Source organism: Hemiscyllium ocellatum, unplaced genomic scaffold (genome assembly GCF_020745735.1).
Source record: "Hemiscyllium ocellatum isolate sHemOce1 unplaced genomic scaffold, sHemOce1.pat.X.cur. scaffold_1014_rpt, whole genome shotgun sequence".
Lineage (NCBI taxonomy): Eukaryota > Metazoa > Chordata > Chondrichthyes > Orectolobiformes > Hemiscylliidae > Hemiscyllium > Hemiscyllium ocellatum.
Genome location: NW_026867638.1, coordinates 99,274 through 122,853, shown reverse-complemented (window position 1 = coordinate 122,853; position 23,580 = coordinate 99,274). Strand labels below are relative to the sequence as shown.

The 23,580-nt window shown below is 44.3% G+C and overlaps 1 long non-coding RNA gene across 1 annotated transcript; it reads right to left on the bottom strand.

The window, feature by feature from the left end:
- Positions 1 to 4,601: 4,601 nt before the first annotated feature.
- Positions 4,602 to 22,826, bottom strand: LOC132809168 (uncharacterized). The gene is made up of 3 exons (XR_009642238.1): positions 22,761 to 22,826; positions 14,141 to 14,296; positions 4,602 to 5,019 (listed from the first exon to the last, which is right to left on the bottom strand). It is a non-coding gene; the product is annotated as an uncharacterized LOC132809168 (long non-coding RNA).
- Positions 22,827 to 23,580: the final 754 nt, after the last annotated feature.

Here is a 23,580-nt window from a genome sequence, read left to right as displayed (position 1 = left end):
TTGGGGGAGGGGGGGGGGTGTTCCCAAGGAAGATGAACTGAGATTTAATTGATGTGATGAAATGCTGAGGAATCCAGGTAGAATGGATAGGAAGCAGCTATTCATTAACAGAGCCATCAGGAACTAGAGGTTTTAGATTGAAGATAATTCTCAGAAAAAAAGAGGAAAGGAGAATTTATTTCCCTCAGAGATGGTGGAGAGCAGGATCTCACTGATGGGGTGACAGAGGCAGTTACCAGCATTACATTTGAATAAAAGTACGTGGATGGAACTGAAATGTTGGAACGTGCAGGGCAATGGACTAAGTTCTGCAGAATGGGATAAATGTGATTTATTTGACATTTCTCCAGAATATTAAACTCCAGTCCAATTTGAGAAGTTAAACATCATTAGACTTGAGCTCCAAATGTCAGAATAAAATTATCAGAAAGTTACAGCACAGATCAAAGCCACTTGGCCCATCCTCCATGTGTTGGCTGTGATAGAATGACTCAGGCTTTACAGCGTTCTGTACTCACCAATGAGAGCAACAATTTCAGACTGTAGACGCTGTCCTCTATGTTGTTATAACCTATTTTCTCAAAGTATTTCTTTGGCAGCTGCATATCTTGTTTCCTTGTTTCTTTCCCAGCCCTAAATCTATTCCCCTTGGCCTTGAGGGACTACCATTTCTGCTGTTTAATCTCTCCTGCCTTCGCCTATGTGACAGACTGCCTTTCTGTCCTTGTCTCACACCTACCTACTCACAACCTATTACATTTCTGATAGTTCCCTGACCACTGTAACTTTCACTCCCCCCCGGGTCAATGGCACAAATTTTGAATTCTGTTCCTCCAGGGATAATGGGAAATCTTTCTGGCTGCAGTTTTCCCCAGATTTTATTTTGGAAACAGAGAATTTGCGTCAGTCAAGTATTTGTGAGCTTTCATCCACAATTCCGAGCATTTGGATGTAATTTGTGACCCTCCCACAGATGTGCAGGTTTGCTTTATTGGCCGTGCTAACATGGCCTGGAGAGTGTAGGTTTGGCGCGTTGGGTTGGCCATGGTAAATGTGGGGTTACGGGGATAGGGTAGGAGAGCAGGTAATTACCGACTTGATGGGCCGAATAGCCTCTGTCTACACCTGCAGAATTATGCGATTATAAATGGTTGCGATTGCTGTCACATTTTCCTAATGCCTGGTTCGTTCAGCTCAGGTACCCATGCTGCCTGTGTGTTTCTGTGGGTTCTCACTCACTCCTTTCCTTCTGTTTTTACCTCAATTCCACACTGTATGTGAGGGTGAGAACGAATTTTTAAATATAAGTATTCCAACTGAAACTCCTCACAGGTCAGGACCTGTTTCTGCTGCTGCCATCACTCACAAGGGACAGGAAAACAATAAAGGTTTCATTACAAATCTTACAGGAACATAGAGGTTATAATTACAAGAAAAGGCTGAACGGCTCCAAATGTTTTTCTCAAGAAAACAGGAGGGTGAGAGACAACCTGGTACAAATGGGAAGCTTTGTGTTTGTACTTTCAGAGATTTGAGGTTGAAATCATCAGGTCGGAAGCATGTTTCATTGCCCCAGATCATCAAAGTTGCAATCTAATGTGTATTTTTCATTCTCTCTGTCTGAGTTAACACCAGATGGACAGGTCAGTGTCTGAGTGTTTCCCCAAATCCCTGATTGAATCTGGCTCCCCCCCAGTCTCAGGTGTTGCAGCACTCACTGGGTCATGGAGAAACTCTGCCGTTACAATGAGAACTGTCTTTGCTGTCACCTCTCCTCATGCTTCCGCCTAATTCCCATTTCCCTTCATTAAATCCCAGCTGCCTCTAGTCCACCCACATGGGCATGTTGAAGAGCATGACAAGAGAATGGATTGAAACTGAGAGTTCAATAGCCAGAATGAGAGAGGAAGGAGGAAATAAATGGGGTTCGTGGATCCCAGGGGATACAGACTCCAGGCTGAGTCCTTGTGGGCATTCCCGCAGTAATACAAGACAGCATTCCATGATGAGAGTTAAACCCAGGAGGCAGGAGGAGCCACTGAACATTAGCAGGTTTAGTTCAAACACAGGAGGTTTGTTCAGTCAGTAACAGTGTGTTAGACATGGAGGGTGAAGTGAGCAGTGAGGGGAAATGTTACCACAAGCTGCAGATGGATAACTTTCATTGGAACAGAAGGAGGCCATTCAGCCCCTCAACCCTTCTCTGCCATTCATGATGATCATAGCTGATGTGTGACCTAACGTACAACTTGCAAAACCCTCTAATTTCATCAATAAACTCCTCTGCAACAGACCAGATGAATATGAAAAACTAAACATCTGCAAATGCTGGGAAATCAGAAATAAAAACAGAAATTGCTGGAAAAAGTCAGCAGATCTGGCAGCATCTGTGGAGAGTGCACCTTTGGGTCCAGTGACCGGTCAGGTGACCAGCTGCAGCTGACCATTCTGCTATTTCTGTAACACTCTCTGGAACAGGTTCTGGTGCGGGGGGAATGAGACTGTCAATAACAACTGAGAGACACAGGAGGACGGGCTCAATCAGAATAAAACACATTTTCGTCTTTCTCTTTTAATTCAAAGGCAAACATTATTCATTATCGTTTCAGAAATAAGATAGTAGGCCAGAAATCAACTCTTCATGTCATTGGGTCTGGGAGACTGTGTTAATTCTGACCTGGTCCAGCCGACATGTCAATCCAGACCCTGAATAATGGGGTTGACTCTGAACCATTTCTTGTGCAGTCAGAATGGATGACAAATGCTGCCCCAGCAAGTGATGCCGTGATCCCATGAACAAACAAAATAAATCTGATCGCTGTGGTTAGTTGTGAACTCGCCGGTGTTATTGGAAGGTTTATGGGGTAAAGGGAGAAGAATAGCATTCAGTGAGGTGATCCTTTGGAGAGCTGATCAGCCAATCAGCCTCCTTTTGTACAGTAACAATTCTGTGAATAATTAATTCTGAGCCCTCTAAAGAAATATCAGAGCAGGGTTTGTAAAGAGGTCAGATTGAATGAGTGTCTCGGTGAACACAAGTGAGGCACAGGTACAGAGAGGCTTTGGGATGGATTAAATTAAATTTTATACATTTGCACAGTCATCAACATTACAGCAGTGAAAAATGGGAGTGATCGAGAGAGTGGAATCAGAGCAGCAAATAAATCTTCAACATTTATGCAGCTAAAGGGGATGCTGGGTAAAGATACCGTAGTTAGTGTTTATTTCATTCCAGGCACACCAGCCTAGGAGCACATCCTTCCTGTATACATTCTCTCGAGCTCTTGAAGATTTTTGTTCATTTGAAGTGTTTCATGTTTAGATACTCCAGAGAAGACAGCTTCAAGCTCCTCAATCTCTCCTGCCAGGGCAATGCTGCTGTTAGAATTCAATTCACTGGCATGTTACTGGCTGCGTCATGGACTGGAACTGGCAATTGAGACAGAAAGGTTACTGTATAAAATATCTTCAATGGTATTGCCAGTCGTGAGTGGTTTTAGGAAAATGACCTTGCCTTACGGGCATTGAGTGTTAGAGCACTTCCTGTTGTGGGGCATCCTGTTTAGATTCAATCTATTGATAACTATGAGAACTGACGAGCACTGGCTCTGTCAAAGTGGTCAGAGCATTATGGCTGTCATCGAAGCTGGTAACAAACTTCCCATGGGTTAAAAATTGTAAATGATAGAGTAGGTACGAGGTCTGATGACGCTGTTGGAGTATTGATGTTGTTGTTAATCACATTAACTCAGCAGGAGTTGATTGAATTCATATTGTCTCTTTCTGAATCTCAGGATGTCTCTCTGGGCAATAAGTCTCCACAAACAGCAATGAGCAGGGGTCATCTGTTTTGATTTAAATTGCTCTATAGCACTGCTGCTCCACAGCACCAGGTACAAGTTTAGAGTCCAGCCTTGGTCAACAGCCTGTGTGGAGTTTGCACATTCTCCCCAGGATAGTGTGGGTCCACTCCAGGTGCTCTGGTTTCCTCCCACAGTCCAAAGATTTGTGGGTTAGGTGGATCAGTCATGCTAAATTGTCCAGTGTCCAGGATTGTTCAGGCTCTGTGGATCTGCCATGGGAAATGCAGTGTTACAGGGGTGGAGTGCTCCAGATGGGATGCTCTTTGGATAGTTGGTGGGATTTGATGGGCCAATGCTCTCCTTCCACACTGTCGGGATTCTATTCTATGATTGAGGATAAAGGTGATACAACAGGGTGTCCTTGGAGAAGGAGCACGTAACTTTTATCAATTCTCCCGTTGTCTTTAGATAGAGATGGGCACCGCAGTGGATACAGTGCTTTATCTCCATCGCTACCTCCTCACCCCCAACTCTACTTTGATTTGATCCCTTCCCGCTGAACCCGGATGTGGAAGTGCATTCGCCTGGAGAATCCCTGCCCTGCCTACTTCTTCCTACCCGGGCTCTCTGGCTATATTCATACCTGGGAGATAGCAGCAGGAGGAGACCATTCAGCCTTTTAATCCTGCTCCACATTCAATTGGAAACAGCTGACCATCCAGCTCAGTCTCCTGTTCCTGCTGTGTTCCAATCCCCTTTCATGACTTTACTTCGAAGAACTATATCTAAGTCCTCCTTTGGCTTCACTGCCTTTTGTTCCAGTGACGTTGCTGTGTTACTGTGTGGGTGTAGGCAGGGGTAATGTGATGGTGCTGCCTCCTGGAGGATGCACTCAGCGTCCCTCACCATCCTGCAGTAACATCAACTGGGGTTCAGCAACTAGAGATAGAAACCATTTCCAGGATATGGGCATCACTGGCTCAGCCAGCATTTATTCCCCATCTCTAGTTACCCTGGAGAAGATGGTAGTGAGCTGCTGTCTTGTACCATTCACAGTCCATTTGGTGCAGAAAGACCAACAATGCTGGGAGGGACAGGGTTGCTGGATTTTGCCCAAGTTATTCTCCATCTTTGGTTCTTCAAATGCTGGTTAACTTAATCACAATCTGCACAGGAGTTTGAGATTTCAGTCTGCAAATCTTCACCATTAAGCACCCTGTATAAACAAGTATGTACAGATTAGAAATTCAGAGCAGAACAATTCTAGCTTCTCTGGAAATCTTTTTTCCCTTTCTTCTGCAAAAGCTGTAACCCTCCAGCCCACTTACTCTCTCCCACCATTCTGCCTCTGCTGTCCCTAATGTACCCACCCCCATTCTCATGGAGTTACTGATAAACAGATCCATGCCACCACTTCCCGTCCCTGGTTAGACTCTGCACCCTTTCTGGGTTTACTCCATTTCCCTTCAGTTACTGCAAGTCTATAATGTTACAGCAGGATAAATCAAAAGGAAATAAATAGAAAGGGTGGTAGCAGATGCTGGACAGAAGAGGAACCTTCAGTCTGGGAGAATGGGTCAGATCCTTCTTTGTTTCCCATTGGTCGATTCCCAGCATTATGACAAGTTGGGGATGGAACTTGGTCCCATGTGGGTGTGGTGACACTTTGACCCCCCCAACCCATCAATACTACAAGCTGATTGGTCCATCCTCCAGCCAATAACAATGTCAAATGCTTTCCGCTAATTACCCCAAAGCACATGCGCCAATATCCACCCATATTCTGTACATGTACAGTTCTGGGCTTCCCCTCACACGGGTGGTCCCTGCCTCAGGGATTGTGGGAGTTATAGTCCTCATGAAGGCACTGGAGACATGTTTCTGGATAGTGAATGAAAAGTGTGGGCTGGAGGGTGTTGTGTATAGGATCCCCATTCAGACACACAGGACATATGGGCTGTCATTGGTTTTACTGAGACATATGCTTCCACAACCTGATTTCTGACGTAAGGAACATAGATTGCGGGGTGGGGAGGTTAATAAGGGGTAGCAGATTTTAAGCAGATGTAGCTGAGTGGTTAGCACTGCTGCCTCACAGCATCAGGGACCCGGGTTTTATTTCAGCCAGATGTGACTGTGTGGAGTTTACACGTTCTTACCATGTCTGCGTGGGTTTCCTAGGGTGCCCGAGCTTCCTCCCACAGTCCAAAGATGTGTAGGTTAGGTGAATTGCCCACGCTAAATTGCCCACAGTGTCCATGTATGTGCCGTCCAGAATACTCTGTTGTGAATATCTATCCTATACTTTAATACAAAGCCAAGGTCTTTGACAATGAAACGCAAAGCACCCAGGAAACTTCGCCTCACCTCGTAATCTGATAAAAGACTTCTGATAAATCTGGTTGAAATTAGAACACAGCTGGAAAGCTGGAAGATTAGATCCAGTCCAAGATCCAGTGCTTAAACAAAGGAGACTACAATAGGATGAGGCAGGAGTTGGCTAATGTAAACTGGAAGCAAAGACTTTACCGTGGGAAAGTTGACGGACAACGGGGGAATTTTTCGAAGTGCTCAGCAAAAGTATATATCAGGGAAAAGGAAGGACTGTAGGAAAAAGGAGTAATCTGCCATGAGTGGCTCAGGAAATAAGGGAGTCTATCAAATTGAAATAGAAGGCAAACAAATTGGCAATAACCAAGGAGAAACTAGGAGATTAGAAAAACTTTAAAGATCAACAGAAAGCTAGATGGGATTGGGGGAGAAAAGTGATGAGTAGCTGTCCCCAGGGCCGGAATAGCAGTTTACCCTGCTAGAGAGGAACCTATTGTGTGGGGAAATGTGGCCTCTCATTGTTGAAGCACTTAACTGTTACCATAGAGATAATCCTGATCACGTTACAAATCACAGCACACTCCAAAAGCTTGTACTTCCAAATAAACCTATTGGACTATAACCTCGTGTTGTGAGATTTATAAATTTGTCCACGCCACCCCAACACCGGCTCCTCCATATCAGAATCCTGACAGACATCCCCACTGAAACTGAAGTGCCTGTCAGGTACTTGAGGGAGCCACAGGGGTGTATGTTTTAACCACAAAGTGCGAAACTGAAGTCGACTTTCTAACTGACCGTTGCCATGGAGATAATACTGAGAGAGAGTCTCTATTCAAAGTCCCAAACCACAAAAGGTATAAGAATGGGAGCTTTACATTGGATAGGTGGGGCTTTACCTGATGCTGCCTGGAGGTGTTTTGCATGTACACTATCCAGGTAACTGCCATGTCTCATCAATAAAGACTCTGAGAAGACCTCTCAGAGTTCTGTACCTAGTTATCCCTATCCAGCAGGGTTTAAAAATATGAGTACACAGCAGTCAGTCTTCACAGTGGAGGATACGAAGAACATGCCAGTAATTGATAAGGAAACTGAGGAAGGTGAGGACCAAGAAACAACCATTATCACCAAAGCATTAGAGCTGGGCAAGCTAATGGAGCTAAAGGTAGATAAGTCTCTTTGCCCTGATGGAATACATCCCAGGGTGCTCCCAGAGATAGCAGGAGAAAGAGGAAATATACCTGGAGTCAGAGTCCTACAGCAGAGACAGGCCCTTTGGCCCAAACTGGCCCATGCTGACCAGAATGTCCATCCACACTAACCCCATTTCCCTGCACTTGGCCCATCTGCTTCTGACCCTTTCCTATCCATGTATTTGTCCAAATGTCTTTTACCTGTTGTGACAGTGTACCCACCTCAACCACTTCCACTGGCAGCTCAGTCCATATACATACCACCGTCTGTGTAAAACAGTTGCCCCTCAGCTTCCCTTTTATTCTTTCCCCTCTAACCCTCAACTGATGCTCTCCAGTCCTTAATTCCCTGGGAAAAAGACTGAATGCATTCACCTTATCCATGCCCCTCATGGTCTTATACACTTCTAGAACAGTACCCACTCAGTTTCCTCTGCTCTAAACAAAAAAATACTCGCTTGTCCAACCTCTCCCTATAACTCAGACCCCTGAGCCCTGACAACATCCTTTTAAATTGTTCTGCACCTTTTACAGTTTAATAACTGAAACCTACACTGCATTCATCATATTTCCAGTGTTTCCCCACGGCGCTGGAACCAACGTGACAACGCCAATGGATTACAATCCATGATCGAGAATGAACTCCTTTACAACAATCCCGTTTTCATAGTGTTTCCCAAGGTGCAGGTATCCTTGTGTCTTTCTGGTTGTCTGGTTAATTAAAGACTTGTCCTTCTACAAAGCAAAGCTATGGCTTGATTTTTCCTGGGAAACATGCCATGATTTTTCAGACTTACAAAAACAAACAAACTCTTTCTCCAGTCACCACCCTAACATGGACTTGGCTGTGTCTCAGTAGTTTTTCCAGTCACACTCTTATTTGGAATATTCGCCCACGGACAGAATACACACCTTTCCTTCCACAGGAAAAGCCAATGAATATTCAGATCGGCACGGATCAAGTAACTATCAGATCTGAACATGAAGTTCAATTTGAATTTCTCATCCACAAATCTACCCTTTCGGTACCCTACAACTGAGAAAACAACTCACCATATTAATACAGGATGGATCTTTATTGGACAATTATAGTATTAAATTGTAGTTTCATGTTTCCCAAAGTTTTAACTCTCAGTCTAACAATTTCTCTTTCTTCTGTGAACTGAAATCCGAACCAATCCCCTCACTCCTTTCCTCCAAACCCAGTTCTCACACTCTCTCTCTTCTCTTTGAATTCAGTTTCCTAGCTCTTGTCTGCGGACTAAGAACCAAATGAATGAGTCTGACTCTGAGTCCTGCAGGTCGGGGGGGGGGGGGGGGGGGTGGGGGGGGCGTTGTTGGTGAATCCTCTGATGACAACCATCCTGCATACACTGCTTCCTGCACACTCTGTCCAAAACCTGTCTTACTAAAATGAACCAAATTAGAACTCTAATTGCAGGTCCATCCTTGTCACTTTCAATAAAAACCCTGAATCTTCACAAAAGAGTTCTGATAACTTTCTGCAAAATGCTGCCCCACTGATAGTCTGATCACATGTCAGGGTACCAGGAAATAGGTCATTCCCCTGGGTCCTGCTCCCAGAGGGAGGAAGATGCCAATGACAGATTAATCCCTCACAACCACAGCCTCCTTCCCAGGCACTGTACATACTCCCACAATAGGCCAGCACTGTGCCCATACACTGGTCTCCTCTCCTACAGCACGTGCTCCCGATCATACAGGAGTCCGGGAGACTGACAGCAGCTGCTGCCCAATATATCAGAATCCCTACAGTATGTAAACTGGCCCTTCGGCCAAACAAGTCCATACCGACCCTCCAAACAGAACTTACACAGACCCATTCCCCGACCCTAAATTTACCCCTGACTAATGTAACTAATACTATGGACAATTTAGAATGGCCAATTCACCTGTCCTGCCCATCTTTGGATTGTGGGAGGAAACTGGAACACCCGGAGGAAACCCGCTCAGACATGGGGAGAATGCACAAACTCTGGGTTTGACTGGAATCAAAACCGGGTACCTGGTGCTGTGAGGCAGCAATGGTAACCACTGAGCCGTCTCTATGGACTGGAAGGGGCGGGGCTGGAGAACTGGGGTAATGGGATTGTAAACAATGAATGAATGTGGAGGACACTGGGGGATGGACAGGTCAGTGAGGGACAGGAGCAGTACAGCAGCAGGAGGGAATCCTGGACAAACTGAGAAATGGGAGAGTCTGACAGGACAGAAACTACAGGAAGGTTCTGTTTAGAGGCTCAGGCAGGGACAGCTGGGAGACAGTATGGCCTGGTGGCTTGGGCAGGTTTTCTAATCATCCTCTTCAAAGATGCTGTTCCTCAACGCTGAGCCTGACCCTCCTGGTCCAGAGGTAAGGACACTGCCACCATTTCCTGGTGGGCAAGGGATACGGGGACTGCCTTTCAAAAGGTTTCAAAAACCGGTGTTGGTGACATTAACAAGACTCAATACACAGTCACTGACAAAATGCTGGTGTACATGAACTTCATCCAGAATATTAACACCTATAACTGGGTAACGCAGACCCCGATGTACAGAGTTAAATCCTGGATATTAATAACAGATATGTGCATGGGAAATCATGTCTCATGAATCTGACTCAGTTTTTTTGAACAAATAACAAAGAGGATTGCTGAGGTCAGAGCATGGACATGATCTACATGGACTTCAGTAAGGCGTTCCTCATGGGAGACTGGTCAGCAAGGTTAGATCGTACGGAGTACAGAGCTGGCCCGAAGGTAGAAGGCAGAGGGTACTTTTCAGGCTGGAGGCCTGTGACCAGTGGAGTGTCACAAGGATCGGTGCTGGATCCACGTTTCGTCATTTATATCCATGATTTGGATGTGAACATAAGAGATATTATAAATAAGTTTGCGGATGACACCAAAATGGGAGGTGTGGTAGACAGGGAAAAAGATCAGAGTACAAGGGGATCTGGATCAGATGGGTGATGGGCTGAGGATTTCAGTTTAGAAAAATGCGAACTGCTGCATTTTGGAAAAGCAAACTTTAGCAGGACGTATACAGTTAATATAAGTTCCAGGGGAGTGCTGCTAAACAAAGTGTCCTTGGAGTGCAGCTTCATAGTTCCTTAACAGTAGAATAGCAAGTAGATAGGATAGTGAAGGTGGCAGTTGGTCTGCTTGTCTTTATCGGTCAGAGTGTTTAGTATAGGGGTTGGGAGGTCATATTGCGGCTGTACAGGACATTGATTCGGCAACTTTTGTAATATTCCATGCAATTCTGGTCTCCTTCCTGTCAGATGGATGTTCTCAAAATTGAAAGGGGTCAGAAAAGAATTATAGGATGTTTCCAGGGTTGGATCGGCTGTTTTCCCTGGACCGTCAGAGGCTGAACGGTGACCTGAAGGAGACTTTTGAAATCAGGCCGGGCATGGATAGGGTAAATAGACAAGATATTTTCCCTGCCGGGGGTGGCGGGGGGGGGGGGGGGGGGAAGGGAGTACAGAACTAGGGGACTGGGAGTGGAGGGTAGACAGAGAGGGTGGGTGGATCGAGAGGGTTGTGACAGAAATGGGTGGGGACAGAGAGGGGGATAGAGAGGGGAGGCACAGAAATGGATGGGGCCACAAAACAGGATTCGAGAGGAGGGGAACAGACCGGGGGGGGGGGGGACAGAGGTGGCGACCGACAAAGAGGGGGAACAGACTGAGGGCGGGGGTGGGTTACCGACAGAGGGGGGAAAAGAGACGGGTGTGCGACCAACAAGGGGGCGACTGACAGAGGGTGTGACAGATTGTGGGACAGATCAAAGGGGGGGATGCACGACCGACGATGTGGGGGGGCCGACAAAGGACTGACCGACAAAGGAGGGGGGGTAAAAGAGAGTGGGGGGAGACGGGAGGGAACACAGAGGGGGAAGATGGAATGTTATTTTATAAATCTACTACTCAACCCTGTTTGTTTTCTCCTCCTCACCTGACTTCCCTCTGAAGGGCTCAGAACAACTGCATAGTTCCTGGAAAGTGGGGTTTCAGGGAGATCAGGTGCTGAATGTGGCATTTGGGACACTGACCTTTAATGGAATGCGCTGGTCAATAACTGGACCCTGGTTTGATTCCACTGTCTGTGTGGTGTTTACACATTCTCCCTGTGTGTCTGCGTGAGCTTCCTCTGAGTGCTCTCAATTTCCTCCCACAAATCCAAAGCCATGCAGGTTAGCTGGATTAGCTTTGGGTAATGGTAGGTTACAGAGTTAGGGTGGAATGCTGTTCCGATGATTGGTATGGGTCATGGGCCGAAAGGCCTGCTTCCACACTGTAGGGATTCTGTCACTGAGTATAGGGATTAGGAGGTCACGTTGTGGCTGAGTAGGGCATTGGTGAGGCCAGTGTTAGAATACTGCATTCAATTGTAGTCTCCCTGATTTCAGAAAGATGTTACCAGAAAAGTACTCAACCTCTTAATGGCAATTCCTGGGAAGTGATGACAAACAAACAGACCGTGCAGTGTGGGTTGATAGTTCCTTGAAAGTGTAGTTGAAGGTAGACAGGTCGGTGAAGGTGGTGTGCGGTATGCTAGCTGTTATTGGGCAGTGCATTGAGGATAGGAGTTGGGAGATCATGTTTCAGTTGTACAGTTTATTGGCTCGGCCACCTTTGGAATCCCCAGACTGCTTTCAATTCCAGCCTCCCTCTTACAGGAAAGATGTTGGGAAACTTGCACGAGTTCAGAAAAGTTTTACTAGGGTGTTGCCAGTATTGGAACATTTGAACCATAGGGAGAGGCTGAATAGGCTGAGGCTATTTCCCTGCAGCACTGGACACTTTAGGTGGCTTTATTGAACTTTATAAAATTATGAGGAGCAATGATAGGGTGACTAGTCATGGTTTATATTTTTCCCCAGAGTCGGGGAGACCAAACAAATGTGAATCTTTTTCCCAAGGTGGGAATGACAAATTCTAGAGGAGAGATGGCAAGTTTAAAGGATATGAAAACCGAACCAACTGAAGATGCTGTAAACCAGGAAGAGAATCAGAAGTTTCTGGAAAAGCTCAGCAGGTCTAGCAGCAGGTGTGAAAAGAAATTAGAGTTAACGTATCTGAGGAAGGGTGACCAGACCCGAAACTTTAACTGAGTTTTCTTCACAGATGCTGCATGACCTGCTGAGCATTTCAACATCTGTGCAAGTTTAAAGGGAGTTGTTTGGAGTATATACCTGAGAGGAACTTTATGAAGTTTATAAATTGAAGTGAGACCACATCTGGGAGTAATGACAGAAGTTTTGGTCCCTTTATTTAAGGAAATACATTTCATCAGAGGCATTTCACAGAAACCTGACTGGGATGATCCATCGTTTGCAGGGATTATCTTTTAAGAAAAGGCTGAAGTAGTTGGGACTCCACTCACTGGATTTGGGAAGAATGAGAGGTGATCTCATTGTAACATGTAGAATTCTTAAGGAATTTGACAGGGTAAATACTGAGAGGATGTTTCCCATCATGAGGGAGTCTGGAACCAGATTTTGGGTCAGTCACGGAATCATGGATTCTGTTTTAGATTCGTCAAGTTTAAGGCAACACCGACACGGGTAAGGGGTTTCAGTAGCAATGGAGCTGGGGTGAAGTGGAGACAAGCAACGTTTTAGAGATTGGAATTCCTGGTGTTTGTGATTGTGTAGACGACTGATCAGAAGGTCACCTTGGGGTTACAGATATGACAGCAATATTGTGAAGAGTGTGGTTCTGTCTCAGACAGTTTCCAGGGAGAGGGAGGGGCTCAGCAATCAGGGAAAGGAATTTGTAATAGCAACTGAAGGCAACGAGATTAACCACTACAATGTTTCATTGGAGGAAACTGCAGCCAATCGCGTAGTGGGAATGTGATGAGCAGTTTGATAACTGAGTAATGGAGAGGGATGATGGGGAGGGAGAGCTGGGCATTGTCAGTGTACATGTGAAACCGAACACGGTGCTTTTGGACGATGTCACCTCCTGGCTGTATGTAGGTGAGAAACAGGAGGGACCAAGGAGAGATCCTTAAGGGACACCACATACAAGGAATTCAGAAAGGAAAGGGAGAGTCGGGATGGAGTATGTGCTTGCACCAATGGTGGGTCAAATTTTTTTTGTAGCAGAATGGGAGAGAAGGACATAAAGAGAAAAGACAGACAGATAGAACAAGGAACAATATTTGTGAATTGGTGAGGGGGAGTGGTGAGGAGGCAGTGCAGCCCAACTCCAAAAACACTATTTCTACATCAGTGACATCACCCAACTCACCCTAGTCTCAGCTCATTTACTGAAATACTCGTCCATCCCTGTGTTATCTCCAGACTTCGTTAGAAAACACACTCTTGGCCAGCCTCCCACATTCAACGTACATGCAATCTCAAGAGTATCTAAAACCCTACTGTCCAAGTGCTCACTTGCACCAAAACTTGTTGATCCACCAACAAGCAACAATTTAAAATTCTCACCCTTGATGTAATTCCTGGCTGTGAACATCCCTGTCTCCCTGCACCACACAACCTGTGAGGCCCCGACAACTCAATTTCTTTCAGACTCCCAACGATGTGTTTATTCATTGCTTCACCTGTCTGGCTGTTTCTACTGTTGCCAAGGCAACACTGTCTGGAATTCCCACCCTAACCCTCTCAGACCTGCTTTCCTCCTTTAAGGTATTCCTGAAAACCTGTTTATTTGGCAATTCTTTTGATCACCTGACCTTATATCCCCATCTGTGGCCTTATGTCAGAAGCTCTCAATAGTATTTTTGTGGAATTGTAAACGTGATAAAAAACAAACTGTTGTTGATTTACACATACATTGTCAACTCTTCACTGTCGCTGAGTGAATAATCTATAACAGCAGTTACCCAACCACATTGTGGGAGCACCTTCACCACATGAACTGCAGCTGGACAGGAAGTCAAACATCACCTTCTCCACAGGCAATGGGGCTTTGGCATTAATCACTGGAATCTGTGGAGAGAGAAACACACAGTTGATATTTCAGGGAGTGTAAAATGCATTATAATGGAGGGAAAATGGGGCAGAATTTGGATTTTCAAATTTGTGTTGTACAATGTACACTAAGTTCTGTAAAACCTCTCATTCCATACCGTAAAAATTTCCTCTTCCTGGTCAATATGTCTTTCCTTCCCCCTGCCCTGCACCTTCACACATTTCCAATGCCTTGGTCACAACAACACTGTGCTGTCAGTGAAGTTTATCATGTGGTTGGGTATTGTCCCGCCCCTCATTCACTACGATTGGTTGAAGGAACAACTAGCACCTCTAGCCCCCGTTCCCCCACCCCATCAATAATCTGAAGCCCATTGTGGGCTGGAGCATGCTCAGTGCTTCCTGCTTTTGCTGCTGTTCATCAGGTATGAGAGAGAGAGGGCTCATCCCTGTTTCTCCTGATGTCAGACAATAACAACAACCACCTGCATTGTATGGAGCCTTTCACATTGACAAATCTCCTAAAATGCTTCACGAATGATGGAAACGTTGATTAAAGAACAATTTTTAGATACATCTTCAAGGCGGACAGAGTGGGGGTGAGGGAGGATATTCCAAATGTCTGGAGCTGCCGAGGACACAATCGTGCAGTGATATAGGTGGGCAACAGCTTATAATGGAGACAGTTAGTGGCTAACCATAGGTTAAGAACCCCATGTCGAAGCCCCCTACCCCACACACCAGGCCTTGTTCCCACAGCCTGTCATTACACACTACCTATGGTTAGCCACTAACAGTCTCCATTAACAGCGAGTCACCCTCCCCCAGCCATATCGTTATCCACTCCTTTATCCAACCGTTCTTCTCACTCTATCCCCACCTATCCTTTACTCCTTATATCCTCCCCCCACACTATCTTCTGCAAATAAACTGACTTTTTTTCCCTCAGTAACATCTGTTCTGTGGAAGGGACACCAGATCTTAAACTTTAACTCTGATTTCTCTTCACAGATGCTGCCAGACCTTTTCCAGATCCTCCTGGTTGTTGTTTCTGTTTTACATCTTCCGCAGTTCTTTTGGTTTTAATTTACCGGGAGTTTGTAATTCAGGTCCTACAGCCTCTGTCCCAGTCTCTGCTGTCTCTCCCACCCCCACCCAGTGACACTGCATCTGTACAGCTCATGGACAGGTGTCGTCTTGCTGGCCACACCCCTCATTCACTCCCATTGGCTGCAGGGGCACACAGACTCTCCTCCCATTGGTCTGGAGCTGCCGTCAAGCCGGGCACCATTGTCATGAGAGTGGACCGCTAATCCCTCTCCCTACCCTGGGATGAGCTTCATCATTCACAGTGAATGGGGAAGTATCACAGAGCACAGGGGCTGGGGGCTATTCAGCCCATTGGGGCTGTACTCTCTCCCTCTGGAGATGCTGCAAATCTGTCCCAAGTACTCTCCCATGAGCCCATAGCCTCCCAAATCTTTCCTTAAAAAGTAAAATTCCAAGTCTGTTTCAGAATACCTGCTGAATCTGTGTCGTTCAGACTGTTCCAGATGCTCAGAACTTACTGAGTCAAATAGTGTTCACATTTTCACCTTGTATTATTTGCCAATTACTTGAAAGTAGTTATTAAAAATCGTGACAGGGTTAACAATTCCTCTCTCTCTTTGCAAATTCAAGACCTTGGAACCAAATCTGCACCAGATCAAAATCACTGCTTCACCTTCTCAGCTCCAAGGATAATTATCTGTGCTTCAGCTAGCTCTGCACAAAAAAGAGGAATGCATCTTAATTTATTAAGATCAAAGAAACAGACCGTCGGTCCAAATCGTCTGTGCCAACAAGGAATCCTAAACTAATGGCTATTGGCCTGCATCCATCAAAACCCTTCCTATTCCTGTACCCAATTGGAAGCCTTTTAAACGTTGTGATTTTTTTCAGCCTCCACTACTTCATCTGGTAGCCCCTCCCATACACACACCACACTCAGCTTGAAAATGTTGCCACTTAGATCCCTTTTAAATCTTTGCCCTCTCAACTTAAACCCATGTGTTCTAGTTTTGAGCCCACCTAACCTAAAGGAAAAGGTCGCCAGCTGCTCACCTCATCCACGCCCCTCGTGATTTTATAAATCTCCATGAAGTTACCTCTCAGTCTTTGACTCTCCAGATAAAATAGCCCGAGCCTATTCAGCCTCTCCCTGTAGCCCAAATCCTCCAATCCTGGCAACGTTTTTGTAAATCTTGTCCAAACCTTCTCAAGTTTCACAACATCCTTCCTAGAACAGGGAAATTCAAACTGAAAACAGAATTCCAGAAGTGGCTTATTCAATGTCCTGTCCAGCCACAATATGGCGTCCCAGCTTCTGTATTCAATGCATTGACCAATAACGGAGAGCGTTAATGGAGTCCCATTTGCCAACGGTTCACCATCATCCCTCTAAATCCTCCCTCTTCATGTACCCAAACAGATGCCTTTTAAAAGCTGCAATTGTACTAGCCTCCACCCCTTCCTCTGGCAGTTCATTCCATACATGCAACGCCCTCAACATGAACAAGATGCCCCTTTGATCCCTTTTAAATTTTTTCCCTCTCACCTTTTTATCGCACTCATTATACATGATGGAGTGTCCATTCCGAGTTTTCACGTCGCTCGTCGACAAAAGACAAACCCCTATCCAGCGAAACCACAGCTGAATGATCTAAAATGGGAACGATAAAACAAAAAAGGTAAAAAAAGTTAAAATAATAATGCGAAGCAGAATCTCAAGCGAGGACAAAGATGAGCTAGGATTATTTACCGTATTGACTAGGTAACCACTCATCATTTGTTGTGTATAGCGTGCCCTGTTGATTAAACTAACACCAGATTACCCCCCACCAATTACCTAAGTGATCTAAAATACTACAACTTTATTACTAAAACAGAAAAAATTAAAATATTAAACTAAAAATTAGTTAAAACCAACTAAGAACTATAGAAGCATTAAAAACATTAAAAACCTTAAGATTTCCAACCTAAAACTTAAATAAATCGAAGGGAGTTATTAAGAGTCCATAAAAGTCCGGAGGAGCTCGAGAGTCAATGACAAAGACAAGTTTGCGACATTCTGTGCAAAGGATTTAAACTTCGCGATCCCGAGGGTCTTCATCAAATCTGAGTTCTTTGAAAACCATTTCCCTCGGGCTCCCATCACAAACCCATAGAAGGATACTTTTCCTTTACCGATAAGGTCCATTATCTCCTTCTCAAGATGTTGATATTTCTTCGTCTTTTCGTCCCAGGCCCCTTCGAGGGAGTTTATTTGGAGATCAGACCTAACTGTTACATCTATGACAATTATCTGCTGCTCCTTCGCCACGATGAGGTCCGGTATCCAGAGTTTCCCGGCCTCATCCTTAATGCTCGGTTCCACATATATTGTCCACCCGTATTTCTTGATATATTTAACTAACTCCTCAACTATTCTGTTGTGTCTCTTAATCCTCATATTTTTAACAAAGGGACACCAACCAGAAATATGTGCTATTGTTTCCGAGGGATCATTACATCTTCGGCAACTTTTGATGTTAAATGGCCTGCCATACGATAATGTCGCCCTTGTTGGATATAAATTCGTTCGTAATAACAGTGAATTAATCACTTTGGACGTTCTCATAGAGTCTGTCCTCTTCAACCAGTTATTGGAGATACTATCGTTCTTGTAGTAGTGTGCCCCTGCCCCTTGACAGGGGAGGGCCATCCATTTCTGTACTTCTATAGTTCTCCAACTTGCGTAGTTAGAACTCGCAAATTCTTCCATCCCTTCGTCTTCTTCCATAATGGTATCTCCAACATTCGACCCTTGATTGATACACGGATTCCAGATGTTCTCCAATACCTTTAAACTACTCATTTTCCGCATCTTCTCCTTCACACTACTGCCTTCAAAATAAAATGAGGCATGTAGTATTTCATCCGTCGAATTCTGTAGTGTACCATACTTCCTCAGAATCGAAATCGGTATGAATACTGACAGACGATTTAATGCCAGGCCACCATCACGGGCTTTTGCATAAAGCACCCCGTCCGTAATAGATTGAGGAAGATGTAAGATTTCCTTCACCGCATTTTTAATAATATTATCTAGTTTACTAAGATAGTTAAGAGAAACTTCCGCTAAAGTGAGATAAAAATACAGTCGAGGGAAAAAGTATGTTTTTAAGATCCCAAGTTTCTGGCCAGGTTTTAGAGGGGACCTTTTTAAATTCTCCACCCATTCCTCTAACTGCTTTTCCCATTCGGTGTTACTGACTCCCACCCATGGGTCAATTTTGGCCCCAAGATACTTGTCAGTAGCACCCTGTTCTATAAACTGTATAATCCCCCCATTAATACTCCAATTTACTACATCGTTATATATAAAAGTTTTATTTTTATGGGTAAGATAAAAGCCCTTGGTTTTATTAATATTAATCCCCATTCCGGTATTATTACAAAATTTCTCCACTATTTTCAAATTGCACACCATTCCCTCATAAGTTTCACTAATCAAGGCAATGTCATCTGCAAACGCAAACGCTGCGCAGTGACAACCATTTCCATCCTCCCCAAGGAATATTCCTTTTTGTTTCTCTTCAATTGTGCAAAGTAAAGGATCCATAACTATGTTAAATAAAATTGGTGATAAAGCATCACCCTGTTTTACCCCCCGTAAAATGGGAATATTCCCAGTTTTACAGTTAGAACCCTCTACTTGGGTAGAATTATTATCATATAAGTCTATTATCAATTTAATAAATAATACCGGAAGGTGAAGCCTTCTTAATGCAGTAATAATTAATTCGTGTCCTATCGTGTCAAAAGCTTTTGCCAAGTCTATAAAGACTACAGCTAAATTTTTCTTCCTCTTCTTGACACCTTTCATAATATTCTCAAGGATTTTAATATTTTCCTTGCATCCTGAGATACCGGACATAAAACCTTTTTGACGTTTGTTTAAACTTATTACCTTATTAAGCCTACCTGCCACGATTTTAGTAAAAAGTCTGAGCAGGATTGGCCCGATAGTTATTGGCCTCCAATTATCTATATCTTTAAGTTTATCTTCACTGCTCACTTTTGGGATTAATACTGTTCTACTAGTTTTTAACCTATCTGGGATCCTGCCACTTTGTAGCCAAATGCTATACACCCTAGGCAGTATTAAATTATCTTTATTAAAAAGACTTTAATAATCTCCTTTAACGTTACCCCATCTGGTCCTGCGGCGGTGTTCACGTCCATCGCCCTTAAGGCCTGATCGACTTCTTCCACCGTCACAGGACCAGATGGAGCAACATCCATGGATTCCTCTCTTTGATTTTTGTATTTGGCAAAACCCCTTAAACTATTTTTCTCATTAATAGTCATTAGTTTTTCTTTAAAATATTCCTCCAGTTCCTTCTCGCTTAGGGGACATTTACTATTAACCGGGGCTCCCATTAAATTTCTTGCCAAATACTGCCTTTTACTTTTATACAAGACTTGTGCCTCTTTAAACTTCCCTTTTTTCCCACTATATCTCTTTAAAGCATTGTTTACCTTCCTATCTTTCTTTCGTCCATTCTCCTTAGTTTTGGTTTTTATTCTATTATTACCACTTATTTTACTCTTCCTATCATCCTCCTTCCTCTATCCTAATTTACCTACAATCTCCCCCATAATCTTATTAAACTCTTTGCAACCATTTTTACCCTTCTTCAGGTCTTCCTCCATTATTTTTATCAAATCTGTAATTGAGCTATTTGGACATTCCCTAACATCAATGATGTCCTGATTCTCCTCTTCTACGCTCCTATCGGGTATCAGGTCACTTTCAATTCTATCATTATCCTCTCCTTCCTCTTCATCAATACTGTTGGGGAGCTCCTCTAAATTTAAATCCTTCTTACTAGATTTATTTTTCTTGTTTATTAATCGTCTCTTGTCTGATATTTGTTTTGCAGTTTTAGACCCCATCCTATCCGTTATCAACTTATTAATGTTCCTGCAACCACTAAATTCAGAATCCAATTGTTGCAGCATTTCAGTTTCCTCTCTGGACCATCTACCCCTTTTATTTCCATCGTTATTCCCTATTTTATCCGCCTTACTCCCTTTCCTTTTCTCATTTCTTAAACTAGGGTGTGCATGCCTTTCATGCTGTCCCAGACCTCTGGCCGATTTAAATTTTAATGAGTACAGCTCACATTGAAAGGGTTTCTCTGAATCTTCCTCTACATTCCTATCATTAACGTTACTACAAATACCTCTACTACCATCCCCATCTCTTTTACATTTCGGATAGTGGCACGCTACTGCCTGATAACTACCCTCCCATTTACATTTGCTACACCTTATCCTAACCGATTTAATCCCTCGACATACTTTTAAATGCTTTCTAAATAACCCAGTAGTATTGTAGATGTTATTACAATAACTACATTTAAAATCTTCTATAGGGTAATTAATTATAATTTCTAATTTATTAGTTTCTCTATTGGACGGGTGGTATAATCCTACCCTCATCTTCCCCCTCTTGTCTCTCTAAAACTCCACTTCGATTAAAATTAAAGGGCCCTTTAAAATTCGAATTAAAAATTATCCGGCTCTTAAATGGACTTGGCTGTAGAGGGGCCTTCTCTCCCAGCACTGTTTTTCGAATTTTGTCACTATTCTGGACTATCTTAAAGGTTTCCTCGTGCCTGCCCGAGGACAACCTTGCTGGAATAATTCGTAGGGTCTCATCCGTCTGTGTCTGAATTGAGACGGATTGTACATTCCGATATTGGCTCGCACACTTTACACACGGAGCCGCCAAAAGCCACCGTGCGGGGCGGTTATTTACCCAGTCTCCCACCCAACCGGATACTTTGGTATCAGCCATAACGCCTTCGCCAAAATTTTGTTTCCCGTAGACCGACAGGTCACCAGCCGTCTCGTATCTTTTCTACCAGGTCGTATTAGCCGAACTATATCGAGTAATGCTCAGACAACGGTTAAAACGATCAAGCCGCCGTGGCGCAAAGCACCAGTAAAATCAGGTTAAAACCAAAGATAAAATCGATGGTAAAACACTGATAAAACTAGACTAAAACGCCACTAAAACAGTTAAAATCGCCCCCGTCAAGAGCTTCCTCGTATAGTCCGTTGCCAGGGGGAACCACGAGGAGGTTCGACCTAACTTTGCACTCGGTAAAATACGTAAAAACGAATGCAAAGGTGATTACGCAGACACCGGTCTGAGACCAAAAGCATAAAAACACTGTAGTCACATCCCCCCTTAAGCCTGTACCCTCTAGTTCCGGACCCACCGAACTTGGGAAAAAGTCCCTGACTGCTCACCTTATCCTTGCCCTTCATGATTTTAGAAGATCACCTCTCAGCCTCCAAATCTCCAGGGAAAATAGTCCCAGCCTATTCAACCTTTCCCAATAGCTCAAACCGTCCATCTCCGGGAAAGTCCTTGCAAATGTTTTCTGAACCCTTTCAAGTTTCTCAACATTAATCCAAGAACAGGGAGATTGGAACTGAAAACAGAATTCCAGAAGGGCCTTCATCAGTGTCCTGTCCAGCCACAATATGACATCACAACAGCTGCATTCAATGCATTGACCAATAACGGGGAGCGTACCAAATGCTGCATTCACTCCCCTGCCTACCTGGGACTCTACTTTCAGGGAACTATGAACCTGCACTCCAAGGTCCCTTTGTTCAGCAATGTTCCCCAGGACATTACCATTAAGTGTATAAGCCCTGCCCTGATTTGCCTTTCTAAAATACAACAGCTCACATTTATCCAAATTGAACTCCATCTGCCATTCCTTGCTCCAGTGGCCCATCTGATCAAGATCCTGTTGTATTCTGAGCTAACCTTCTTCACTGTCCATGACATCTCCAATTTTGGTGTCTTCTGTAAACCTACTGACCATACCTCATATATTCACACCCAAGTCATTTACTTAAGGGCCCAATATCCATCCTTGCAGCACACTGCTGCTCACAGACCTCCAGTCCGCAAAGCAACCCTCCATCATCATCTTCTGTCTCCTACTTTCAAGGCAATTTGGTAATGGCTTGCTCTCCCTGCATTCCATGTGATCTAACCCTGCTAACCAGTCTGCTTTGTGGAACCTTGTTGAATGTCCATATAAACAACATTCACTGCCCGGCTTAATCAATTTTCTTTGTCACTTCAAAACAGTCACACAAGTTAGTGAAACACAATTGTGCATGTACAAAGCCACAGTGAGTCTCCCTGATCATTCCATAGCTTTCCAAATAGATGGATATCCTGTCCCTCAGAATCCCTTCCAACAACTTGCCTGCCACTGATTCAGGCTCACTGTTCTCTTGTTCCATGGCCTCTCCTTACCACCTTTTTAAAATAATGGCACCTCACCTGTCGTTATGAACGATACAAATATCACAGGAGAGGCCCAACAATCAGTTCCCTAGATTTCCAGAAAGTTCCAGGATACACCTGATCAGGTTCCAGGGCTTTATCCACCTTGATGCGATTTAAGACATCCAGTCCCACCTCCTCTGTAACATGGACACTTTTCAAGTTATCACTGTTTATTTCTCCAAACTCTCAAGCTTCCATATACTTCTCCAGTAAAATTGACGAGAAATATTTGCATATATTTCACACCCTCTGTGGGTCCATAGGCAGCCTTGTTGACCTTTAAGGAGTCACGTTGTCTGGTCCAGTTAATCTTTTGTCTGTGATATATTTGTTTAATCTCTTTGGATTCTATTCCAGGACATCCCAGAAAGGCCTACTTCACGGACCATAATTTTCCCCTGACTAGATCAACAATGCCCTCCATCACATACCCTCCACTTCCCGCACCCCTGCCTTTACCCCACCCCTCCAGCCACAATAAATAACATAACCCTGTGGTCTTCACCTTCCATCCCAATAATCTTCAGATACAGTGCATTAACCTCTGTTATTTCTGCTACCTAAAGTCAGACACCACCACCAGAGACATATTTCCATCCCCAACCCTATCTGTGTTCCGCAGAGACCATTCCCTCTGCACCTCCCATGTTCGGTCCACACCCTCCCACCAACGCACGCTCCACACCCTTGACCCTCCCTTGCTGCCATGGGAGATGTAAAACATGCGGCCACGCCTCCCTCTGACCAAGACCCCAAAAGGATCTTTTCACATCAGGCAGAGATTTGCCTGCACATCCCAAAACCTCATCTACTGCATCTAGACACTATGGAAAATTCAACATGGTTCATCCAACTAACCTACACATCTTTGGACTGTGGGAGGAAAATGGAACAC